General features: G+C 45.0%; 1 protein-coding gene and 1 long non-coding RNA gene across 16 annotated transcripts in view; both read right to left on the bottom strand.

Moving 5' to 3' along the window:
• MBNL2 (muscleblind like splicing regulator 2) overlaps nucleotides 1–10,124 on the bottom strand; it is a 77,284-nt gene extending 67,160 nt beyond the window's left edge. For 10 of the 14 annotated variants that reach the window (XM_081198549.1, XM_081198547.1, XM_081198548.1 and 7 more), the window contains exon 1: nucleotides 9,991–10,123. The gene's annotated coding sequence lies outside the window, so the exon portion shown is untranslated. Of the gene's footprint in view, nucleotides 1–41; nucleotides 187–9,990 lie in introns of those variants that run through there. The other 4 variants (XM_081198551.1, XM_081198550.1, XM_081198552.1 and 1 more) reach the window with 3 other exon arrangements.
• Nucleotides 10,125–13,332: 3,208 nt separating this feature from the next.
• LOC308589515 overlaps nucleotides 13,333–27,047 on the bottom strand; it is a 28,723-nt gene continuing 15,008 nt past the window's right edge. Inside the window, exons 3-4 of one of the 2 annotated variants that reach the window (XR_014009341.1) lie at nucleotides 16,374–16,606; nucleotides 13,333–13,466 (exon numbers count right to left, since the gene is read on the bottom strand). This is a non-coding gene — a long non-coding RNA (uncharacterized lncRNA). Of the gene's footprint in view, nucleotides 13,467–16,254; nucleotides 16,607–27,047 lie in introns of those variants that run through there. The other variant, XR_014009342.1, reaches the window with a different exon arrangement.

Below are 27,047 nucleotides of genomic sequence, written 5' to 3' on the forward strand. Positions count from 1 at the left end.
TCTTTAAACATTCAGTAAAAGAAAGCCAGCCTCCTACGTACCTTGTGTTGCTCTGTCTATCTGACACTTAAATCACGCAAACAAAACACTCTAATGCAATAGCGGTCCTATCTTTTCGATTGCATCATGACGATGAACAAGTCTCCGGTGAAATAATTACCGCTGCTTATTTTCTCCCGCCTCTCTGGAAGCCGTACGCTTTATCTGGGGATTTTCCTTTCGATGATGAAGCAAAGGCAGACTGAACTCTGTTGGTGAACAACCGCAGCCCTTCCTTCCAGCAAAATCCCTCCCAGTCCACTGTAGCCAATCACACAGAAGTTCAGCAGCCCTGTTGGTCTTAAACTGGTTGGAATGCATTGACTGACAAGGCAGCGCAGCTTGCCTAATGTGCAAAAACAATGCGTCCACGCCAATGAGAAAGGAATCTCCCTGGAAAATGGTGTTTCTTGAGAAGGTAAAATGACACCTCTACGAGAAAACAGAAATGCAAGAAGCGGGTAGGCGAGAAACACCAATAGATGCTCAGGTACCGATTCAGTTGCAGGCTGATTTGAGAATGCTTTGAAAGAAAACACATGAGAACATGCACACAAATACTGAAGGAAATAATTTACATTTTAAAATCAGACGAAAGAGTCAACACCACCAGCTTCCCCCCCCCCCCAGAAGCAGTAGTGCTGGCATGTACAGGGGTTATGGGTAGCAGGCTGCCATCTGTTGGTACTGAGATTTGTTCGTGCATATTAATCCAAGTAATGTAACCTTCACTTTTTTTAAAAAAAGGTTGCCAAAATAAAAGCTGATGAATTTAGACAAGCGGTTTATAATCTCCACATTCAATGTGGAAATTGCATTTTTTTTCTTAGAAATAGGTTTGCCACAAACAACGTACTATAGCATTACCTCATTTATTTAGCTTCTAAATTTGGAAAAGAGTCCGATGTTATATTTTTTAAGTTACATTCGGCACACATGAGGTAGGAAAAGACCTGAGAGACTGTCTTCATCCCTGCAGAATTATTATTTTTTGGGGAGAGGGGGTGTTAAGATCAGCAGGGGGTTCCCTCTTGGTGGTTTTGCCACCTTCAGAAGTTCAGGATGTGGCAGCCCAGCCACAGAGAGGGCACACCTGTGGAACTAGCTCCCCACAGAAGCACAGCTGGCATTTTTGTTGCATAGTTTCCTTTGCAGGCTGAGGACGCATCGCCTGATGTTTAATAGTTGAGATTCAGAGCCGTAGCCAACTAAATTTTACTCAGAGTAGGCCCACTGAAATTAATGGATCTAAGTTAGCCATGCTCATTAATTTCTATTGATGCACTCTGAATTAAAACTAACATTGGATACAACCCGTATAATTTAGGAATCGCTCAGTTTTTCTGTTGTAAATTGTTTTAACTTATTTTATATTGTTGCAGCTTGCCCTGGGACGTACTGTCAAAGTAAGAAATCCTATAAATAAATGGGTTATATATAAAACACGTATCTTCCAATAATTTGGATGCTGAGGTACAGATTGAGATATAATTCCTGGGGCACAATAGAGATGCGTTTTTTAATTAGCTCCCGCGATTTCTTGGCATGGCTTGGTTGGTTGCAAGTCGCTTCAGGTTGCCTTGGACAAGATAAAGAGACTAACAAATTTAATAAATAAGTATTATTATTATTTCCTGAGAGTTTCGCTTCATGGAAAAACTAACACTTGAAGAATAAACAGTTCCTTTAGGTTCCTTCCTACACTACAATGATCTATAACAGCTAATACATACATTCAACAAGATAATGGTCTAGAGTAGTGGTTCCCAAACATTCCCCACCGCCCATGGACCACTTGAAAAATGCTGAGTGTCTTAGAAGACAACTTGTCTGCCTCTTGCAGCAATTATAACGCACTGTGCTAGAAGCTGTACAATGTTACTTCTCATACGCTGTATTTTACTGCATGCTGTAGATTTCGAATTGCAATACATTAAATCATAAGAAATAAGAGAAACAATAAAATGCAATTCAAAATCACTAGGAATACTTATTGCAATGGATGTGCCATCACTCATCTTCAACCACAAATACATAGACATCATTATCATTATTATTATTAATTAAATTTGTATACCGCCTTACAACCGCAGGTCTCAGGGAGGTTCACAGGATACACTGCTGACCACCTGAATGATGCCTGTGGAGACTTTTGTTCCATGGACCAGCTTGTTAACACATGGTCTAGACTAGAGCATCCCTACATTCAGTCACCAAAGTGTAAGCATTGGGCATTTAATAGCACTCTGAAGAACAAATGTGATTTATTCTAACGGGAACGAAAGGGAAGCCTAACTGAACACATGCAAAGGAGCCATAACTGATGAGGCAAGCTCATCTCCTCACTGGGTTCTGTCAAGTGGGACTCCACAGGAGTTGATACTATTACACATTGCTCAACACACACACACAAAGCCATGGGGCAAGATAGTCTGGAGCTGTGCAGTTGGGTATCATCATCGTGTTGATGAAACCCAGTTCTATACTTCATTAACTAAACAGCTAGGTGCTAAAGCAAGTGTTTGGAACTGATGAAGTGGATGAGGTTGATTAGGCTGAGACTGAATGCAGACATCGTCTCTCTGATGTTGATGCTCAAGGGGCATTTTGCTCTATCCCATCAAAGTAGACTTACAGGCCAATGTTGCTCCTGGACTCAATACTGCACCTCGCAGGAGTGCCTTCTGTCACTTACACCCGCAGCATAGGCTACACACCTTCTTGCAAAAAAGGTTTGCTGTCCTCCTACAAGATTCTGCCAACCTACTGAGAACTTAGAGGGAAGCTCTGCTCCACATCCTGTTCAGCTGGAAGACGGCCTTCATGGATGAAGTATCTAAACTCTGAAACTCTCTCCTTCAAGAGGCATATCTAGTGCCTTCTCTCTTAACGTTTAGGAAGATTGTGAAAAGCATCCCATTTCTACGTGTTTTTAACACCACCAGATGATGCATTTCCCGAAAGCTAAGTATGATTTGTTCTGATTATGACTTGTGTGTTTTGTTTTTAAATTTCAAGTGCAACGCTTTGAGGGTGTTTTGACAAAGAAGAGCAGCTTATATATTTTAAAAATAAATAAAAAGAGGCTCAGCACCCAATCCATCCTTATAATTTATGATGGGTAGGACAGTAGGAAAGCCACTCAGTCCAAAAAAGGCTTTTAAAGGTTAAAACCAGCACTTTGAATTCAGTACGGAAGTGAACCAACAGCAGGTGAAACGGTTGCAGAATGGACTGGATATGCTCCCAGCCCCAGTGTTTTGCTCTAGGTTGGGGGTTCCCAAACTGTGGCCTGAAAACTTATTTTGGTCCATGGCATATATGTGGATGCATGGTGGAAGATGGAAGGCAACAATCCATCAGTTTAAATACAGTGGTACCTTGGGTTAAGAACTTAATTCGTTCTGGAGGTCCATTCTTAACCTGAAACTGTTCTTAACCTGAAGCACCACTTTAGCTAATGGGGCCTCCCGCTACCGCCACACTGCCGCCGCGCAATTTCTGTTCTCGTCCTGAAGCAAAGTTCTTAATCCGAGGTACTATTTCTGGGTTAGCGGAGTCTGTAACCTGAAGCGTCTGTAACCTGAAGCGCCTGTAACCCAAGGTACCACTGTATTAATATTGCATTTTTATTCATTTGGTCCATGGCATATCTGTGGATGCATGGTGGAATACGGAAGGCAACAATCCATCAGTTTAAATATTAATATTGCATTTTCTTTTTCCTTTCTTATATTGGTTTGCATTACAATCTGAAACCTATAGAATGCAATATATAAGTAACAAAATAATAAGTAAAAAGACAACAAAATCATACAGCATCTAGCCCAGCGCATTACAACTCCTGTGCTCTTGCCCGTGTGTTTGCACTGCGCCAACCTCACAGCTGCCTTACCCATACCACTCTCTTTCCCATTATGCAGCAGCAACTCAGCCAGCGGCAGCCCTGCCATGTTGTCTGCTAGTCAATATGAATTCCCCAAACACTTATGACTTATAGGTCAAGGCCAAGACATAGAACTGGGGAGTCCATTCAGATTACGAAGCACAAACATGCAGGGCAACATCAGGTTTAAATCAGTCTTTTCATGCTACTAATGGGCCCCAGCTGGTTCTACCACCCGAGTTCCCATACGGCACATCTCCTTTGTACACTCACTTTGGTCTCCTTATCTCCACAGACATGCCACCTGGCAGCAGGCAGTTATTGCTTAGTGTGTGATCTGAGCCAAAAGGAGACAACCACCAGGTTACATTCCCCAAGAACGTCAGGCATTGCCTCTGCCATGATGGCCACCTGCTGCATAACAGAGCCAAGTATCAGCTAAGCTCCCGTAATAAGTACTGCTTCTGGATAAGCATCATGAAAAGAAAGAGGGCACAAAGGCAGGGGAAGTGACTGAAGAATGTAATAGCGTGGTGGCAGCAGTGTCATGCCACAGCTCTGGTGGTGGAAGGGATTCCAATGGCAGTGGAATTGGCAATGAGCCCGCCAGAGCTCCCGGTGCTTAGGTAGCTGCCCAACAATGCTGACCTTTGACCCACGTCATGTGCTGTGCCAGTGATGACCTAATCCAGCAAGCAGATTGACTCCTGCTGTACTCTGCGCCAGCTGAAGCCTCGAAACCAACTTCAAGAGCAATCTTGCATTGTGTGCATTAGTGTTACAGTGGTACCTCAGGTTAAGAACTTAATTAGTTCTGGAGGTCCGTTCTTAACCTGAGGTACCACTTTAGCTAATGGGGCCTCCTGCTGCTGCTGCTGCGCCGCCACCGCACGATTTCTGTTCTCATCCTGAAGCAAAGTTCTTAACCAGAGGTAATATTTCTGGGTTAGTGGAGTCTGTAACCTGAAGCGTATGTAACCTGAAGTGTATGTAACCCGAGGTACCACTGTACAGCCTTAAGAATCTGACACAAAAGCATTCCAACTACAAGAGTAGTTTATGCAAGTCCCCAAGGTTTTAGACCTGAGTGACAAGAGGAGACTGATCCCTATCTGTTATGGGTGTCCCTATCATTCCCACTGAGGACACAATACCTGTCAATCTTCATTAATTCAATTTAATCTGGACACGGCTTTGGTAAATAGACATGCATGGAGTCCTTCACTGTGGTCAGCTACACAGTAAGCACTTCACACCACAAGATCTGAAGACTGTTTTACACTTTACTGGTTTCAAGGTAAGCCGAAAATGTTTTCTGTGTACAGCCAATAACATCTAGAGGGCTACAGCTTCTCCAACCCTGGCTGTAATTTGCTTCTATAATTTTACCTGGTAGATGCCTATGTTGGAGAAAGTGGATGCAGCTCTTCCAAGGACAACTCCCAGGGCATAATGAGCAGCCATACAGCATCACCGTTTGGCAGGTACTGACAAATGCCCTGGCCAGAACACCAGGAAGGAAAACTGTCCTCCCCTCTACAAAAAAAAGAGCTCCCAAACAGATCCATTTTTTAAATAACTCTTAAAAGAATGGGAGGATAAGGAGACAGCTGCCTCCTCTCACACAATGCACATTCTCACCATTTAATAGGCAAAATGCACAGAAACTGCAAACTCTATGAAAAGAATGTGGTAAACAGGTATATTTGTATGAGAATTAACTACTCTGGAGAGGGTTTTTCCTGAGGCTAGGCTGATAAGAGAACATCAAGAGGATTCCTTTCAGGCATGCTTAACTATAAATTGCTTTTATTTTACTGTTATTTTACTTTTGCTTTTTCTTCATTGCCCCATCATCTGCTTTGCGCAATAGCTGCCTGATGAAGAGAAAGTCTGCCACTATTTTGTGACATTTTGGTTGGTCCTAATTAGAGGGGTTTTGTCATTATAAGCCACAGAAATTCCATAGCTTATAATGATTGCACCTTGACATGGGGTTTGGGGGCCACAAGGGAGTCTAAATTTGGGCTCTTCCAAAAATAAGATGATCCACTTATTTTTAAGTACCCTAACTTATTTTTTACTCAACCCAATGTGAGCTGGGGTGGGGTGGGCAGTCAACAATATCTAAGTTTATCTTGCCATTGATAAAATTTCAAAAATGGACAAGCATTTTCCATCAGAGACTGTGCTCAACCCACACCCCAAAATTAAAAAAGTGATCTCTCTCCTTAATGCAGGGCTATTTTTGCAGAAGAGCTAGCCTCAGTTCATTTACACTCATGCATGTAGTGCTAGACCATGGTTCAGCAATATGTACAAGTGCAGCCATTGTAAACAGGCAGTAGCCCATTATCTTTGAACATCTGGCATTCCATGTGATTCACTGATAGCCTATTGAGATACCAGCTTTAAGGATCAGGTTTAGACATGTGTAAAGAAGTAATAGATGCTGCCTGGCAATGGTTGCATCTTCCTTTGGGTAGGGTGTGTTTGCAGAGTTAAACATTAAATGAGAAAACTATGAGTGTGCAACAAGTTGCAGCTTGGATGAGAATAGGAGAACAAAAGAAAGGAGTTGATGACACATCAGTTCTTCCACAACTTGAAGAATCGTTCTCTCATTTTTCTACATGCCCCTATTAAGATATTTAATTAAACACTGTATTCATTATATCTGAGTTGGGCCCTTTCCCCCATGACATACAGCAGCTACAACCCCACTACGTTTATGACATATTAAATTAGGAGGCAACCAGGTAGTATACCGTATTTTTTGCACCATGACACTCACTTTTTTCCTCCTAGAAAGTAAGGGGAAATGTCTGTGTGTGTTATGGAGTGAATGCCTGCGGGTGGAGGGGGGATCTGCTGCAGTCGTGAGCAGAGGATCCATGGTTCCCCTTCCTTCCCTCCTCCGTGGTTACAAAGCATGGATCCACATGGATCCTCAGGATTTTTGCATTGGGCTACTCCAAACTGTCAGATCACATGTCTGTGGCCACAGCATGAGCCACAAAAATCATATATCCACTATTTCGTTTAGAATATTTTTTTTCTTCTTGTTTTCCTTCTCTAAAAACTACGTGCGTGTTATGGTCTGGTGCGTGTTATAGAGCGAAAAATACGGTAATTATCAGATGCTACAGTGATACAAAATTCACTTATCTGGAGCAAAGTTAAATTACGATCCACATACAGTATTGTTTTCTCCCAATGAATTCAATGGGACTTAACCCAAGAATATCCAAAGCAAGTCATTTTGGTATGACTGTTCGGTATTCTCACTAGTCAGGAAAAAACTAACAACCCCACATTTCTAAAAGAAATGAACAAACGTGCAACAGAATCCTTTTCCATGTTTACTTTGAAGCAAGCTCTATTGTGTCCACTTCCTAGTTACTAACTCCCTATGCAGGGCCAATATAGCCTTATGTTTATAGATTTAAGCAACCACTGCAATTCAGAGTTCATTTACTGGATGTATGGTCTACCCAAGCCGATGGAACAATGTTAGGTGCCCACCAACATTTCACTACCATATGTTGGTTTCATACATCCTAAAAGTGGCTCCAAGGCACCCATATAGTGCTAATTTTATCCTTTAATATAACATTGCATTTAAGTGTTTATAAAATTATTATAATTAGTTCAGAACTACAAAGGCAAGCTGCAAGTCTAAATGCCACAGCTCAGCAGCTTGAAACACATGATAATATTTTTGATGGGAATCACAGTTCAGTTCAGGTTTTTTAATATAAAGTTCAAAAGTTTTCATATATTTAAAATGTTCTCAAGCTGCCTGTTACGACAAACGAAATACATTGAGACAACTGAATCAAATAAATAATGCTAAGGCAGCAACTTAAAAGCAACAAGACAGCGCTAGCCAGGTACAAAACAAACAAATGTCAGCTATGCTGCCAGCTTTTCCCACATGTTGACAATTGTGCAGAACCTTTAATGCCATTTTTAAAGCATGTTATGATCATTTTAATTTGCAAACTCTCCCTAGGCAACAATCTCCCCTCACTAAATGGGAAGTTTTAATATGAGTTCAGTACGGGTATGGCTACACCTTTTTGTTCCAACCCACCAAGAGAGATACATGCAGGAAGCAGAGTCCACCATCACCAATGGTGGACCGGGAGACTGGATATGGGTGCGCAAATTAACAAATGTATATGACCCCCTTCTACCATGCATGGTTTGAATGGAGTGTGCCACCTTCCCATCTATCTTATAATACGCATGAGAATGTAAGATGGCACCCACTGTTTCACACCACTGGTATGTAGCCTTTGGTGCACGATTGTGTCAGGAGTGGGAGCTGTTCCACTAAAACCAAGGTGGTTCTCTTCACCGAGTCCAGTGAAGGAGGAGGAGACTGCACTCACACCACAAATCTAAGCACATATACTCAGAAGTAAATCTCAAGTGATTTCAGTGGGATGTAGTCTGAAATTCCATGCAAGTTTAACTGGGAGGAAGACTGAAATCCTAAACATAGTTGCTTAGGGAGCAAGCACCACTAGTGAACTTACTTCTGAGTAAAAACACACAAGATTGCACTTTAAGTATCAGTGAGCACATGGGACTTCCTTCTGAGTAGGCATAGGATTGCAGCATTTTTACAAATGTAATGTTTTCTTGCATTCAGGCAATATCATACAGCATAAAATGGGATTTTATGAATTGCTAGCCTGCAGAAAAAATATACCATCCCAATGCAGCCTCAGTGTCTGAAGCCTTGTTTTTATGTAAAATTCCTCTGTCTCTAGTGTTGCATTTTCTTTCATCTTTCCCTCTTACAGCCAAGAGAACAACATATTTTATTGTCTCTGAACTCTGTTTCTGGCGCCAGATCACTTCTGTAAATGCAATGTCCCTACGAATGTTACTTCTTGCACCAATCTCGCCAACAGCTGCAACTACAGAACCAGGAAACAAAACATTTAGAAAACACCACCATACAAAGCACCTTGCAGTCAGGCTCTCTTCCTTGCTTGAAACAACTCAGCCAAATGCAAACATGAGCTGCTCGCTGCTGCTACCACCAAAAGCACCGGGGGTTGCCAAATGCTGAGTTAACAAAACTGTGAATCTGCACTGAACCAAAAGTAATAGGGAGTGCGTGGCTTTCTTTCCACACGTTCTCAGCAGCCTGACACTGTTGTACCCTGGACGGACAGGCACGTAACTTTATTCTTCTTTCCGCAAGGGCAGACGCAGATGCGTCAGATCTTTTAAAAAACTGTTGAAAACCAACGCATTTGTGCCTCATTCAAGCGGATCCCAAGTTACATATGCTACTCATTACTCGGGGAGAGGAAGGGAGGGGAAAGATTTGAAAAAGGCCTGAGTCAGCTGCAGGAGACCTTGGCGTTGGTGTCATTATGATTATGATTATTACTACTACTATTATTAGGGGGGAGGGGATTGAAGGAGTAGTAGACCAAGTTGGCATACCCTAAGGGAAAGGGATCTGGCTCCCATCATGGCTTTTAATCTTATCTAAGTCAGAACTACTCCTCCCTCCTCCCTGAGCAAAGAGAGGGAGAGGCGTTCTGCTCCTTCACACGCGCGTCCCTTGCAAATAACGCCTCTCCCGACGCTCCACCAGCCACGGTGCCGCCTCGGCGCGGGGGGAGCCGGACAGCCAGGGGTTAAACCCGGCAGCCCCTCGGGCGCGAACTGCTTGTGTGAATGCGCGAGCGTCGGGTCCCCGGGAACAGAGCACGCCAAACGCGTAAACCCGGGTCTAGAGGGTAAACAGGGCGCCTGGCAACGCCGCGGCTCTTCTTGCGCAGCGAACCTGCGCTCATCTCCATAGCACCCGCTGCGCGCGGGCGGGCGGAGAGGTGACGCCGCCGCCGCCGCCTCGCCGCGACCCCCCGCCCAGCCCGCGTTCCCTACGTGCGTCCCCGCCGCCCCCGGGAGAGAGGCCGGCGTCCTCCCCTCAGCCCGCCGCCCGCCCCTGGCCGCCCGCCGCGCGCTCTCGGGAGGAGCCGGCGCGCCTCGCCAAGGTTCCCCTCGCCCTCGCCGCCCCCGCTTCGCCCCCTCACCTGCCGCGGAGAGACCGAGCCGCGTCCGCGCGTCTGGGGCTGGGCGCGAAAGGCAGGAACTTGCCAGCTCTGCCGGCGCGGCGGGGGCGGCCGCTGGGGACGGGCTGGCCCGGGCCCACCCCGAAGGGCCGGGCCAAAGCCGCCGCGGCGCCGCCTCTTCTCCTCCTCACAGAGCCGCCGCAGCCCCCGCCGGCAGGCAGCGCGCGAGGAGACGCCGGGCGGCGGGAGACGCGGGCGGCTTCCCTGAGCCCGCTGCTCCCCCGGCGCCTCTGCGGCCCATGCCCGGGGGTCGCCGCGCGTCCCTCGGAGGCGCACCCGCCTCGGAGCTTTATGCACCGGCGTGGGGCGGCCTCGGCTTTCAGCTCGCCGGCCCTCCCCCCCGTGCAGCCAGGCGCTCCGAGTCAGGGAGGCAGGCGCGGGCGAAGCGTGACGTGGGGCGGAAACCGACAGTCCCTCTCGCGGCGCTTCAGGCCTCGCCGCCGCCTCAGTCCTGCGGCTCCGCCAAGGTGAACGCGGAGGGGCTGGGCTGGCTGACGGGGAAGCCGAGGCCCCTCTTCGCATTGCCTTGGGGGGCCCTCGGCCCTCACGAGTTGTGAAAAACTGACAAACCATAACCATCATATTTCTTAGTTATCATAACCATCATATTTCTTAGTTATTTTTTTCCCTTCCCCACCCTATTGATAAAGCACGAAAAACGGGCATTATTTGCCCTTGAAATGGGCTTGCTTTCAAAACATGCACACCGTGATAGGAGCCAGGCGTCATAGAACATGAGAATCAACAGCCGTATAAGCCTGGCTTTTTCCAGCTTGCACCGTTTGAGTGAAAGGCACAAAACTAATCTCTGAATTGAGCTCTTAGCTCGGCTGTCACTAGTCTTTTTTTTTTTAAGTAATGTTTATTAAGAGTTTTAAAATTACAAAAAGAAGAAAAAGAGTTAAAGCAAAACAATACAATACATAAAAAACAAAAAACACTGCTTATCTTAACAAAACAAAAACAAGAACAAAAACAGAAACAATTAAAAACACATCCAATATTTCCATATCTTGTCTTTCATTTACTTGTTTCGACGACCTCCTCACACCTCCCTTTTTTGTATTCTAGTTCAGTTAGCTATTTCAGCAAATCCTTTCCATCTTTCAGTTTTTGTCCCATAATTTATCTTAACACAATCTAACCTTATTTTTTCCCCTTTAGCCCATTAACAGTCTATTTTTACTTAATTCTTTATAACATTTCTGCTAAAGCCATATAACTTCATTCCAGCATCCTTCTAACATTCATTAATTTTACAGTGTTTCTGTAAATAGTCTTTAAATTTTTTCCAATCTTCTTCCACCAACTCTTCTCCCTGGTCTCGGATTCTGCCAGTCATTTCCACCAGTTCCATGTAGTCCATCACCTTCATCTGCCATTCTTCCTGGGTGGGTAGATCTTGTGTCTTCCAATACTTTGCGATAAGTGTTCTTGCTGCTGTTGTAGCATACATAAAGAAAGTTCTATCCTTTGTCAGGCTGTCACTAGTCTTGCTTCTCTCCCCAGTCCATTAGGTGGGATATCATTTGAGGGGTTGGAATTAAAAGTCCTCTGGCAGGGCCTGCCGTACAAGCTGATTATGGGTGTTGTGAAAGGACAGTGGATTGTTGGTCATTTAATTTATTATCATCATCATCATTACTGTATTTTTACTACCAGAGAAGAGGAAAGGCACCTGTGGGATTTTCCACCTCAGGTGCCAAATAACTTTAAAGGCCTTGGCTAGGATGCATTTTTAACTGAGTGGTAGAGGCACCATTTGCTGTCCCACTTCAGGCAGTAGAGTATCTTGGGCTGGCATTTGCAGATTGCATATTTCTCCATTACATTTATCACTTTATACTGTACATAGTTTTCAAAGGAGAAAACTGTTCCTGAAATGTGGGTATGGTGAGCGGAGGAGCATCTTGGTGATATGAACACCAGTCCCTCAGCATCACCCAGAGCTAGTTTCTGCTGCAAACAGGGCCCCATCTGCACTTTTGATTTAAACTTTTAAAGCAATGTAATACTACTTAAAGCACCCATGTCTCTCCCCAGAGAATCCTGGGAACTGTAGTTTGTTAAGTGTGCTAAGGGTACCCCTGCTCCCCTCACAGAGTGACATTTTCTCAAATGCATTAACAATGGCTCTTCCTAGGGAACTCTGGGAATTGTAGCTCTGCTAGGAGAAATCTGACAACTCTCAGCACCCTTAACAAACTACATTTCCCAAGATTCTTGGTGTGGTGTGGGCAGAGCTGTGATTGTTCAAAGTTGTATGATACAGCTTTCAGTGTATTGTGCAGAAGGGACATGCATGATAGCCTTAGGTTATCACACCTGGTTGATGTCTCATTCACCATTGTCACGAGAAGCTCCACGTCCCCCTACTCTTTGCATAGGGGCAGGATTGTGACACACCTGTTACGAATTGGAAATAGTAACAAGCAAAATGGGAGCAGAGGCGGGGAGAAGAGGCAAACAATTCTTCTTAGTAACCTCTTAAATCTGGGTTCCACTTTCTCACTAACCAAAAGTGAAAAACCGACTAGCATAATTAGACCCAAGACAATATTCCCTATTATTTTGTAATCATTACTTGCACAGCAGAAATCTTTATTGATAACCACTGCTTTGATCAATGCTGTGTATCTCTCTGAAGATATTCTTTGCTTTATATACATGTAGTTACAACGCAGTACATTGTTCCAGCTTGTCAATGATGAATTAATGGGTATATTTCATTAATGAAATACTATCATTGTACAAAGTGTGTGTGTTCTGCCTTTTGTTATGAAGTACTAACATAGAGTGAAGATCATAGCTCAGTCACAGAGTGCATGTTGTGCATAACAAATGCCTCCCTATCTCCAGGTAAAGGTAAAGGGACCCCTGACCATTAGGTCCAGTCGTGGACGACTCTGGGGTTGCGGCGCTCATCTCGCTTTACTGGCCAAAGGAGCCAATGTTTGTCCGCAGACAGCTTCCAGATCATGTGGCCAGCGTGACTAAGCCGCTTCTGGCAAACCAGAGCAGTGCACGGAAACGCCGTTTACCTTCCCACGGGAGTGGTACCTATTTATCTACTTGCACTTCGTGCTTTCAAACTGCTAGGTTGGCAGGAGCAGGGACCGAGCAACAGGAGCTCACCCTCTCGCAGGGATTCAAACCACCGACCTTCTGATTGGCAAGCCCTAGGCTCCGTGGTTTAACCTACGGCGCCACCCGCGTCCCTTATCTCCAGGTAGGACTAGGGAAATTCCCTGCCTGAAACCCTGGAGACTTGATGCCAGTTCATCATGGCATTAAAGGTCTGACCTGGTATAAAGTAGATTCCTGTGTATCTGAGGTAATTGCTCCCTGGCTGCTCGTAAGGCCTGGGACCCGGCGTCCATCCACTATGGCTCCTTTCTCTTCCTTCTTGGGAGTATTGCTGCCTTTCAGGCCGGGTTCTGCATGCAGAATTTAAGAAGATATTGCTAAGTTGCTCCTGATCACCAGCTGATATTCAGACAAAGGACCGGAAGGATGTTCCTTTCACAATCCTCTGCTTGCCTGCTCTTGGTCCCAAGAAATATTTGTTGGAAATGGCCATTTGTCAAGTGGGCGGGAACTGAAGGAGCACCCCCGGAGCATGGGAAAATGTGTGCCTTAGGCATCCCGGGAGGTGGAAGATGAGTTCCGCAGAGTGGTGGAAATAAAATGCCACATCAGTCTTCTAATGTGAATTCCCATCATGTGCCAAATGATCACGCACCTAGTGGGTGGGTATTGAAAGAGCAATCTCGGGAACGTTACAAACTGCACCTCATTTATTGCCCTTTGCGCTGTTACATCAGCTCACTTCTTTCTTTGAAAGAGATGCATATTTTAAGTTGTTCACTTGTTTCAGGTGGCCAAAGAGGCCAGTACTGTTAAAAATGGATAACTTCCATAAAGCAGCAGTCTTCCTTTCATAGCTGCATTACACTTGGGGTTGCCTTTGAAGACTGTTCAGAAACTGCAGCCGGTAGAGAATTTGGCAACCAGGTTGGGGCAAGTCGCTGGGGCAAGATGGTCTGAGCACATAACGCCAATCCTGGACCGATTGCACTGGCTACCAGTCATTTGCTGGGCCCAATTCAAAATGATATTTTTGACCTATCCAGTATTATGTTGCTCAGGACCCCAATACATCAAGGACTGTTTTTCCCTATATGAATTAACCAAGATGCTGCAGTCGTCATCTGAGACACTTCATCATATTCCCCTTCCATGATGGGAGGTCTGCTTGTGGCATGCTCTCCCCATGGAGAATCGCCTGGTGCCATCATTACATGTATTTAAGTGCCAGGCAAAAACATTTCTTTTTCATCAAGCCTTTGGCTTTTAATTAATTGTAGCCTTTTCTGCGGGTAGGATGTTTTAATCCAGTTTTCTAAAAAACGGAATTTTCTTTTAGATTTTTTAAAACACTGGTTTTAATACGTTTTTAAATTTTTTTGTTTGTGCTTGTAAAGGAGCATATATACTTTTGGTCCCTCAGATTTGCACAAAACCAGAAAATGCAAAGTATGTGCTCAGAATTTACAGGTGTGTGACTGTGTGTTTTTGCACACTTCCTGGATGGGGAAATTTAAAAAACAACTACTAGGTGCACACACAGCTATCTGCACATGTTCCCTGTTGGTAGTTAACCTGTCTAGTTGATCAATCTGTATAACAGAATTTTAAAAAATTGAAGGTGGGGATAAATACAAAAGGGACAAATGTAAAATGGGAAAAACCAAAGGTGCTTCTCATACAAATTCAATATGTGAGGGTGTGGACTACTTTGGTTTAATCCGAATGTGGTGGGGAGTGGTTTAACAGCTAAATAAAGCTCAAATGTGGACAAACCCATAACTTCTTTCTGTGACTCTGAAGGCTCAGGAAAGTCCGGAACTATGTGGCATTATTATGATTCTTGTAGCTTTTTTAAGATACAATGTTTATAGCCTTACTTTCTGCCCCTTGTCTCACTTTAGCAGGGCAAAAAATACAGAAATATTCTCTTGCGGGGGGAGAGTCATTTATGCAGTGTTTGGAATAAGTGCACAGAACAATGCAAATAAAAACAAGAACAGTACCAATGAAAATGGAAGTCGCTGAAGACTTATTAAGCAACTCTACAGCTACTCTAAACAAATAATAGCACATATTAAGCAATTTGGGATAAGAAGCAGGACCAAGGATGATATATAGGTTTGTTAACGTAACAGAAATATTATTTATATTAAAATATACCGGGCTTGAGTTTCCCAAGTGACGTGTGAGTGCGTATGATCACAAGGAGGATGAAATTGCCTGGAAAATTGCATGCCTTCCTCTTAAGGCCTGTTGAGGGAATTCCCTGCATTGCATTGTCAGGAGTTCTCAGATGTTATTAAACCATTGATTTTTCAACTGTAGTTGTGAAGTTTTCTCATTTGACCCTGACTTCAGTTAGCTCAAATGTACCTGTATTGAGCCTCTGATGCTACTATCGTAGGCCCATGGCTCTCTGCATAGCTGCAGAGAACCTCCTTCCCTGCACAGTAAAGGAGTCGCAAATATTAGAATGACTCCACTCATCCAGACATGCCTCAACAGGACAGGCTGTTCAAAATCAGAATTTGCCTGGGTAATGCCAGTCATCCAAGCCTGTTGGTTTATTCCGACATTTCAGCTTGCTGCCTGGCTCTGACCTGATGGCTTAACAGCTATTGCTCTGCCCTGACAGCTGCCTGAAGCTCAACTTTGACAATACATCTTAACCCTGGTGTCTGCTGCTCAAAAAATTAGGGGAGTTAGAAATGAATAACTTTGCGAGGGGCGGGCAAGCGTTGCAAAGCTGCAGTTGCACTGGATTTTCTCCTGTACATTCCTTGCATTCTCTTTGCTCCCAGCTAAGTCACCACCTCCAAGACTTCAGATAGTGAAATATACTCAGTCTCAAAGTGATTTCATGCTCTTTATTCAGCTCATAGTGGTGAGGAGGAATGAATGGAAGTCCCCTCACAGTATCTGCTTTATATACATTATTTACACAATGGGCTGCACATGATTGGCTAATTCCGGAATTCTACTGTAAGCCAATCAGGTTGTGGATTCACTTCTATCTGGAGCAGGATTGGGTGGTTCCTGCCAACCAATCAGACTGCTGCATTCTGAATCCTATTGTTCTAGGACCAATCAGACTACTGCAGTTTGGATCCTATTCAACTCAGTACATAACAGATAGCAATGCAGTTCTAAAGTAGGAACCGTCAGCCTCACAGGCTGAATGTGTCCCTCCAGGCTTCTCCGTCTGACCCACATAATTCTCACTGGGCGCACAACTCACTCGCCCTGCTTCTCACCTGAGTTCCCTTGCATCCCTGGATGGAAGAGAAAAGAGACTGCAGGTCTATCCGTTGCTCCACCCACTCTTGTTTCGGCTCTATTCTCCCCTGACATGTGGTCCTTGGATGGTTGCCCAGAAGGAAATGCACCTCTTGGCACTGAGAAAGTTTCTCCACCTTTGACGTAAGATGAACAGGTATGGATTCGGTCCGAGGGGAAGACGGATGAATGATGGCTGGTCTCTGCTACTCTGTAAGATGTTGAAATAAGCCAGCCAGAGAGTAACTTTACAACGTCCCCCTTATTCCTTGTAAACACACAGCAGCATTTTTTATTGTGACCGCACACCCCAGTCATTTCGGGCGCAGACTCGGTTTCTCCTGGTGGAACCCACCCGGTGGATTAAATAATTAATAAACCTCTTATCTGCTTGTTTGTTCCCCCCTAGTCATGTGTTTTAAGTGCATTTAAGTGCTCAAACAATGGCCATGTGGATAGGTTGTCAAGAATAGAATGTTCCCGTTCTCAATTCCATCACTTTCATTCAGGAAAGGAAAGAGGCAGAAGGCGCCAAAGAAAAGGCCGGGGTGGGGGGGGGGAGGTGTTTGCGTGTTTCACTTGGTGGAAAAGCATCAACATGTCTGCCACATCCAGCAACCTTGGTTTAAAACAAAACACAAAAAAGCCAGCGCTCTGGCGGTTTTCAAATGTTTCATTTGTGCTTCTGTTTCAGCAATAGCATAATTTGCATCTGCGTGCCTCATGCTACATTCTAAATAACCCATTGCAGGCAGAAAAGCCACCCTGCCCTCGTTTCATTGTGAAAGCTGCCTTCAACAGTCTCTTAGCAAGGGAGGGAAAATACATTGCCTATGACTAAAATGAATTCTGTTGGATCTTGGTGCCCTAGAATTTTAAGAAAACAAGCTAATGAATTGGTAATTTATTTGCTTGCACGTAACTAATATGCACATAACTTTGGCTGGGTCAAGCTCTGTGCTTCCACCTTGCTAGTCTATTACTATTACAGAGGGTTTTTTGGGTTAACAGGCATGGCCAAACTTGGCCCTCCAGCTGTTTTGGGTCTACAACTCCCAGCACCTGGGTCAGAGCTTTTTTTGCCCCTCCCACCCTTGCCTTCCTACGCTACTGATAACATACCTATACTGTGAAATAAACAACATACATGATCAAAAACAAAATTCATATTCATTCGTTCAAGGTTTGTTCTCTCTGTTCTATTATTTCCTAAGGGTAGCCGCGTTAGTCTGTTGCAGAAAAAAGAACTAAAATCTTCTGTCTCCTTAAAGACTCACAAAGTGGATTCTAGTCTATGCGAGCTATACCCATGGCTGCTCTGTTTTATTCTACAGTGGTACCTCGGGTTAAGTACTTAATTCGTTCCGGAGGTCTGTTCTTAACCTGAAACTGCTTAACCTGAAGCACCACTTTAATGGGGCTTCCTGCTGCCGCCGTGCTGCCGGAGCACGATTTCTGTTCTCATCCTGAAGCAAAATTCTTAACCTGAGGTACTTTTTCTGGGTTAGTGGAGTCTGTAACCTGAAGCGTATGTAACCTGAAGCGTATGTAACCCGAGGTACCACTGTATTTGCCTTTCTGTTCAGCAGAACTGTGCTTGGCGGTGGAGGGTTGATTATGAGTAGCAAATTTCATGAAACATTCCTGATCACCATGAGACAAGACAGAAATTCTGTATCTTCTAACATCTACATATAGTTACCACATGTAAATGACTGCTTTATACTCCTGCATGATGGATGTAATATCCCTGTATGATGGTTTGGAGAAAAGCTTGATACTATAATACTGAATCCAGATTACCTGCCAAAATGACCCAGCTTCTCCATTTCAGAGTAGCTGTTTGGTCAAGTTTCAAGCATCTTCTCCAGGTAGAAAGGCTGGGATTTCATTCCTGTTCTGTCCCTTCCCATTCCACCCCCACTTCTTCATAATATTGTTCATCAGATGTATGTAGGAGATTTCTCCCCCTCCACACCTTTCTTTTCTCTTTCCCTGGGTTGGAGAAGCATTCATGGCCCATCTCCTGAAATGTTCCTTGCTTATATCCTTCCTTCCTTGACTACTGTAATTCGCTCTATGCGGGGCTGCCCTTGAAGCTGTCCCAGAAACTCCAGCGGGTGCAGAATGCTGCAGCGAGGCTCCTTACGGGGTCCTTGCTGCGGGATCACATTCATCCGGTGCTTTACCAACTGCACTGGCTCCCGGTGGAGTACAGGGTCAGGTTTAAGGTGCTGGTTTTGACCTTTAAAGCCCTATATGGCCTAGGACCCTCGTACCTACGGGACCGCCTCTCCTGATATGCCCCGTGGAGGACCTTAAGTTCCATAAATAACAACACTTTGGAGGTCCCAAGCCTCGAGGAGGTTAGATTGGTCTCAACTAGGGCGAGGGCCTTTTCAGTACTGGCCGCGACTTGGTTGAACGCTCTGTCACAAGAGACTAGGGCCCTGCGGGACTTGACATCTTTCCGCAGGTCCTGCAAAACCTGGCCTTTGGCTTAGAATCAGTTTGATTCCCTCCCCCTCTTTCTTTTTCCTTTCTCCTCCTGTGAAGAGGCTGCATCCTAATGTTTTAATGTTGTATTTTAATCTTTTTAAATTGTATTTTAATCAACTTGTTTTTATTATTGGTTGTTAGCTGCCCTGAGCCCGGTCTTGGCTGGGGAGGGCGGGGTATAAATAAATTATTATTATTATTATTATTATTATTATTATTATTATTATTATTATTATTATTAATTGCATGCATCAAACCAGCCTTCTTGCCCCAAGCAATCAGACTCCATGATAAACAGCCAGGCTGTAGGTGATGTTTCCTCTCTAGCGTGGACACAAACTGCAAGGGACCTGCTCCTTTTCCCGCCGTCATGCAACAAACCAAAGACAGAGGAGACTTGCCAGAATGACTGATCTGCAGTTCCAGAGACCTGGTTCTGCCCTTCAGGAAGCACCCCAATAAAACACGGCTATCTTGCCATATGGGATAGAGTGTTAGACCTGCACCAGATTCCCAGTGGAAAGGGTTGTTGATTTTTCAAATCAGCAGAACTATGGCTAATGCCAACTGCAGTTCTTCAACTCATTTTTACCAGACTTCCCCCCCCCCCCAGACTATTCTATTTTCAAATAGTTCTTAGTAACAATTTCTGAATTTTGATAATGGCCTTTAATAATGGGGCTGTGGGAATAAGAGGTGTGTCAAGAAAGATAAAACTCATTTTATCGGTGCATTCTGCTGTAGCTCTTTATGTTGTTTCAGCTGCACATATCTATAGGGATCAAGGTGATAAGCTCCTTTGAGGGGGAAGGGAGAACTTTCAGGTTTATATTTAGAAACTGGAACAGGATGTCTACATTTCATCTTCACTCCCCCCCCCCTTTGGCCATGAACTTTGATTGCACAATATGAGGAGCACAATCCTGTTTACTTAAATCTGCCCCACTGAACTTGAGGTGTAAAATATTTAATTTTATCCAGACCGAGCCCCTGGCTTGGTAACTCCCTCTTCTGCCTGACTGTATCCTAGTGCTGCCTCTTGGTATATGGAAGGACAGGGAAATGAAAATAAAAAATCTGTGACTGAGAAGAGTAAATGTATGAGGGGGAAAGTCTTATTTTGCATTATCTCAGCTCTTGACTCACTAAAAATCTTTTTAAATGCATGAGCTATTTCCTAATGGGTGGAACAGATGTTGCTGATAACATTTTAATGGCTATTTATTATGACAAGTCACTCAAACTGCACTTCTACTCCCCTTAGCAGAGTAACTAAGGAGGACTTTTACCAAAAGGCAAAACGGCGGCATTGCCAGGCCAGCCTATAATTCTGAAACTGGGATGAGAATGTCCTCCATCAAAAACCCTGATGAGCTACTGCCAGTCAGTGTAGACAATACTGAGCTAGGTGACCCAATGATCTGACTCAGTATCAGGCACCTTCGTATGTTCAAAGGATATAACCCTAAAGGGAGTTTCAGCACATTATACAAATCCGCATTCTACTGAGGCCAATGGAAAACCTTCCCCATTTACCGTATTTTTCGCTCCATAAGACGCACTTTTTTCTTCCTAAAAAGTAAGGGGAAATGACTGTGCATCTTATAGAGCGAATGCGTGGTCCCTGGAGCCGAATTGCCCAGGGGCGAAAAGCAGATCCTGCCTTTTTTTTGAAAGAGGGAAGTGGGTGTTGAAACAAAGCCGCTGATCGGATGCGATCGGAAGCAAGATAAGAGACGCTAGCAATAAAGGAGGCTGTCTGGGAGGGAGGAGGTAAAGACAGCAAACTTGCAAGGAAAGGAGACAGGAAGACTAAATCAATGAGGAGAGAAATTAGAAGAAAAGGAGGAACAAAAAACTGCTCCACCTAAGGAAAAGACACTAAGGCAAACAAGAGGGGAGGGAGTGCTGAAAGGAAGCAGCTGTTTGGTGGGGTTGGGAGAGAGATAAGGGACGCTAGCGATAAAGGAGGCTGCCTGGGAGTGGGGAGGTAAAAGCCCATGGATCCTCAGGATTTTTGCATTGGGTGACCCCAAATTCACCATCAGATCACATAGCATGTCCATGGCTACAGCCTGCACCAAAAAAATCACGCACCCACTGTTGCCTGGGGCCGCAATGGTGCAAAAACATGGTTACAAAGCACGGATCCACATGGATTCTCAGGATTTTTGCATTGGGCTACCCCAAACTCACCGTCAAATCACATGTCTGTGGCCACAGCATGAACCACAAAAATCATACATCTACTGTTTCGTTCAGAATATTTTTTTTCTTGTTTTCCTCCTCTAAAAAACTAGGTGTGTCTTATGGCCAGGTGCATCTTATGGAGCGAAAAATACGGTATTTTAATGAATCTGGATTACATACCATCCAACATTTCTCCAATGAAAATAAGGACATCCTATTCAATCATCATCATCATCATCATACCCCACCCATCTGACTCGGTTGCCCCAGCCACTCTGGTTGGTTTCCTATATAAAAACATAGTAAAACATTTAACATTTTTTTAAAAAAACTTGCCTATTCAGGACTGCCTTCAAATATATTCTAAAGGTTGTATTGTTACTTATCTCCTTGGCTTTGGGGTGTGTGTGTTGCAGAACTCTATGTGCTCCAACATTTCTCCAATGAAAATAGGGACATCCTAAGGAAAACCGGGACATTCCAGGACCAAATCAGAAACCAGGACTGTCCCTGGAAAATAGGGACACTTGGAGGGTCTGGGATTACATTGGCATGGGGCCTAAAATTCCTCTTCAGAGGACAAAAGACGGCCATCCTTGGAAGCCAGTCCCAACAATGGGAGCTATGGGCTCCAGACTTAGCAAGCTGCCCTACAATTTTACGCTTGCAGAACCCAGGTGTTTGTTTTTGGTCCCTAGGCCTCACATACCCTGAAACATTTCTCCACTGAAAATGTCCCATTCCATAATGATTATTTTACTATTTATACGCCACACATCTTACTGGGTTGCCCCAGCCACTCTGGGCAGCTTCCAACATATATAAAAACATGATAAAACATTAAACAGTTAAAAAAACTTATCTATACAGGATTGCCTTCAGACAGCTTTGGGGGTCGGATAACTCCATACCCTCCAACATTTCTCTGATTAAAATAGGGACATTCTAAGGAAAAGTGGGACATTCCGGGATCAAATCAGAAACCGGGATGGCTTTTCTAAATCAGGGAAGTCCCTGGAAACTAGGGACACTTGGAGGTTCTGGACCTCAGTGAAGCACGTACATAAATCAGTGTTTCCCATTCTCTGGATAACTTTCTTTCTGCTGAAAAATCGTAGGCCCACGTGGTTCATTGCTGCAGATGCGAGAGGAAGAACTGCTCCCGGCAGAGATGTTTCTGTGCACAAGTTGTTGGAAGGAGGGCAGAGCCCCGGGCAAGCGCTCACACAGAGATGCAACAGGCAGCCTCCTTCCGAGGGCAAGTAATCTTGCTGCGTCTCTGCCTACCAGAAGTGATTGAATCTTCCAGTCACATCTGATGCACAAATCACAGCAGCGTCGCTCCCTCTCCGCCACAGAGGCCGCAAAACAAGGAACAAGGCCGGAGCGCTAGGCCTCCTTTGTGAACAGCCTTCTTTGTGGGTGGGCACTGGGGCTCACAAAACCCTGTAGCTATTAATGAGTTTCTCGCAGCACATTAGCAATTCTCCTGCGGCACAGCAGCGTGCCTGAGCACAAGGCTTGGGAATTGCCTGCATGATGCGGAAACCCCCTCAGCATTGCAAGAGCCACTGCCAGCTCCCAGCGAATCCTGGTCCTACTGTTGTTGCTCCTCCTGCTTGCAGTCGCTGCCTGTTCAGTCCTCTCTAAGCATGCAAGCAGAGACCCTCCAACTGTCCCTATTTTCAGGGACAGTCCCAGATTTACAGAAGCCGGTTTCTGATTTGATCCCGGAATTTCCCACTTTCCCGGAATTTCCCAGAGAGCCAGTGTGGTGTAGTGGTTAAGAGCGGTAGTCACGTAATCTGGGAAACCGGGTTCGTGTCTCCGCTCCTCCACATGCAGCTGCTGGGTGACCTTGGGCCAGTCACACTTCTGTGAAGTCTCTCAGCCCCACTCACCTCACAGAGTGTTTGTTGTGGGGGAGGAAGGGAAAGGAGAATGTTAGCCGCTTTGAGACCCCTGAAGGGGAGTGAAAGGCGGGATATCAAATCCAAACTCTTCTTCTTCTTCTTCCCTTATTTTCATTGGAGAAATATTGGAGGGTATGGAGTTAGCTGACCCCCAAGCCATCTGAAGGCAGCCCTGTATAGGGAAGGGGTTTTTTTAATGTTCAATGCAATGCTTTTTTTTTTTAAGCAAAAATGGTGCTGGTACTGCTACCTTAAGTACCCTCAGAAAAAAGCACTGGTTTAATGTTTTATTATGTTTTTATATATATTGGAAGCCGTCCAGAGTAGCTGGGGCAACCCGGTCAGATGGGCAAGGTATAAATAGTAAAATCATCATCATCTTGGAATAGGATGTCTCTATTTTCATCAGATAAATGTTGGAGGGTATGCAAGCAGTGACCACTGTGAGGAGCCAGAGCAGCATCCTGCCTTTGGAAAGAGGCAAATTGAACGGGCAACAGTGTGAGAAACAAGGAAGGTGGGGGGACATAAGGCATCTTGGCCAAGGACACCTCCCAATATACCGGTATATCCCCAAACCTGGAATCAGCACTGCTTGGTCCTGTCACTCCCTGTTTTCCAGGTCTCTGTGTTGCATGCATCTTATCTAGTTGCTTCTCACTTGCCTTTCATCATGATGTCCTAGGGTGGGTGCCATAACCATATAATCGTACAATTAAAATCAAGTAAAACAAGTATACATTATAAAAACAAGCAAAGCCTTTCCCAGACAGAAGGAGTGGAGGTTAAACGAAGCAGGAAAGGTGCGTCCCACAATGATATCTGTCAAAGGCCGGGGTAAAGAGGCGCACCTTTGGCAGAAGGAAGAAGCTATATCATGATTTATTGTGTGTTTAATATTCTGTTGGGAGCCGCCCAGCAAACCCAGCTAGATGAGCAGGGTATAAATAAATCATCATCATCATCATCATCATAGTTGAGATGGTTAGAGCATGGTGCTGATAACACCAAGGTTGCAGGTTCGATCCCCATATGAGACAGCTGCATATTCCCTGATGATCCGCAGGGTCCCTTTCAACTCTATGATTCTATGAAGACACCAGGCATAGGAGATGTCCCACAATTTATGGGTTGCCTCAGAGGAAGTCACCACCACCACCACATTTCCCTGCACTTCTGAGATGCTGGAACTAAAAGCATAAGAACAGCCCGCCGGATCTATTCCAGCATCCTGGTCTCACAGTAGCCATGTGGATGCCCAGGGAAGCCCACACAAAAGGACCTGAATGCAACAGCATTTTTGCCGCCAGCAATTCTCAGCAGCTGGTATTCAGAAGCATACGGCTCTGAGAGCAGAGGCAGAACATGGCCATCATAGCTGGTAGTCCTGGACAGCCTGATCATCCACCAATTTCACACATCCTCTTTTAAAACTGTCTAAGTTTGTAGCCATCACCGCTCACTAGCAAATGGGCCTCTCTCTGCCAATTTTAACACCTGAAAGGGTTGGAAGTGGTCTTTTAGATATTTGCTACCTACGTCGCTTAGGGCTTTAGACACCAGCGTGAGCCAGTTTGGTCACCCTTTATCTTGGCAAGAACAACAACAACAACAAAGCAAGCAGGAATAAAGATATAAAGATGATTGCCTATAATTTTCCACGGCACAAATTCATGTCGGTGATGACGAAGCTTTCGGAAATGAGTCATTCCAAGCTCCTAGAAAGTTTGCCCTCTTCTTCAGCTTAATCGTGTCTCTCTGACATAAAGATTTAAATGAGCCCAGCAAGAAGTGTTCTGGGGGAAAAATAATGTTCTCCCCCATGTTATAAAGAGCAAACTGTATTGTGGCACACGGTGCTCTTAACAAAAACGTTTGTCAAGCTGCTGCCTTTGTAGGAAGGAGGAAAGAGCAATCGCACCTTTCCAACTCATGTGGTAAACATGTGTGTCTCTTTCTGTCTCTGTGTGTATGGCACACAGCTAGAGAATGAATGAAATGCAGGATCTGAGCTCTGAATAAACACACTCCGCCCTGGATTATAGTGAGCTGCTAAAACTTGGATCTGTGGTACTTCACAATCAAACATTTGTGTGTTCCAAATGCAACTGCAGCTCAGTCCTTAAATTGCTCTGCCCACATCTACTTCTTATTAAATGTCTCCGGAGAAAGTCTGGCGGGCTTGCCAACTTCCTCTCCTTTAAGCTCCCACTCTTGACTCTCAACTCTGCCCCTTTCTTTTCTAATCAGCTTACTGGCTATCTCCTGTCAACTTCCCCTACATTCAGTTTCTTCCTTAAGCTCCTCTCCCCAGTCTTCCTCTTTGTCCCTTCTCAGGAGATTATCCAAAAAGAAAAAGAAAAGGAACATCATCTCCTAAACAGCCATCTTTTCCTTCATCTGTACAAGAAAACTGCCTTGTGGGCTTCCTTTCTCATGCAGCAGCTCAGTCCCGTTTGAATTGTTCATTTGGAAGAAAATCCTACTGAGTCCAGTGGAGTTTACCCCAAAGGAAGTGCCTACAGGGCTGTCGACTTAGGATGTGTACACACTGCCTGATAACACACATTCACTGCTGGATGCAGGCATCTTTATTGGGGGGGGGGAGCGCTATACACATGACATCATCCATGCGTACTGTGGGTGTGAGCAGGTGGCGCTGTGGTCTAAACCACTGAGCCTCTTGGGCTTGCCAATCTGAAAGCCAGCGGTTCAAATCCACGCAATGGGGTGAGCTCCCATTGCTCTGTCCCAGCTCCTGCCAACCTGCAGTTCGATAGCATGCCAGTGCAAGTAGATAAATAGGTACCACTGCAGCAAGAAGGTAAACGCCATTTCTTTGTGCTCTGGCACTTATCATGGTGTTCTGTTGCACCAGAAGCGGTTTAGAAGCTGGCCTGGAAAGCTGTCTGCGGACAAACGCCAGCTCACCTTGACCAGAAGCGAGATGACTATCCAGGGCTCCTTTACCTTTTAGCATCCCCATGCCCTCCCTGCCCTACACTATTTGTCAATCTAAAGTGCATTTTGCTGGAACAATTATAATCCACTTTGTGCTGGGAATGCATTCCTCAAGCACAGTCCTGTGATTTCCGGATGAAGCAGGGGTATATAAATTTAATTAAGAATACTAATAATAAATAACAAAGCAGAGACAATAAATAACAAACCACAGAGACATGTGAACATGTCAGGGAACTGACATCAGAGCGAAAGGAGAAGGAGAGGCTCCCCGATTCTGCAGGAGAAGGTACCAGCACCAGGGGGAGACGCAGCTTGGTAGAGGGGGAAGGAAATTGGCGTAACACCAGGGATCCAGGAGGGCAAATGGGGGAAGCGGAGGGAGAGCTCCGGGATTCTTCCCTGGACATCAGTGAGGAGAGCACTGGTCCTCCACTACCCACGCCCTCCCTGCGCAGAAGACTCCCGCGCAGTGAGAGGCGGAGACGACTGGGAGTCAAACAGCTTTTATGCTGGAAAAGGTTTAAGAAACGCCCACAGACAGATTCTGCTAGCGACTGAGGCAGCCACGCTGAGATGGGCTGTGCAGTCAGGACGGTTTAACCCAGGCAATTAAGCTCCCTAACAGGGACAGTTTACGCACGAGTAACTCAAACCCATTACAGAACAGTAGCATGATATGCCAAATAAGACCAAGTCTGAGCTACCAAGGCTTACACATGTGTTCTGAAGTAAGATCTAGGCATGCAACACAATCAAACAGCCGAACTGTGATGGGGAATCTGCAACGAAATGCAGTGAAACTGCAAAAATGTCATCCCTTCGGTACAGACCTTGCAGGAGACCTTAGCTGGAATTCCTGCATTGCAGGGTGTTGGAATGCAATGCCCTCTGGGTCCTTTCCAACTCTACGGTTCTGTGAGTCTAACATTATAAAGAATCCATAGGACTGAGAGCTCTTTTAATTTTCATCTTCTCCTGTGGCCTTTTCAAAATGAGGGATATGCTGTAACTTTTAAAGTAGCAGATTTAAGCACAGAGCATTGTAGCACAACCGGGAAATGTCCCTGGGGCGAGGCAGGTACCATT

The sequence above is a fragment of the Podarcis bocagei genome (assembly GCF_964188305.1).
Source record: "Podarcis bocagei genome assembly, chromosome: 6".
NCBI classification, from domain to species: Eukaryota; Metazoa; Chordata; class Lepidosauria; order Squamata; family Lacertidae; genus Podarcis; species Podarcis bocagei.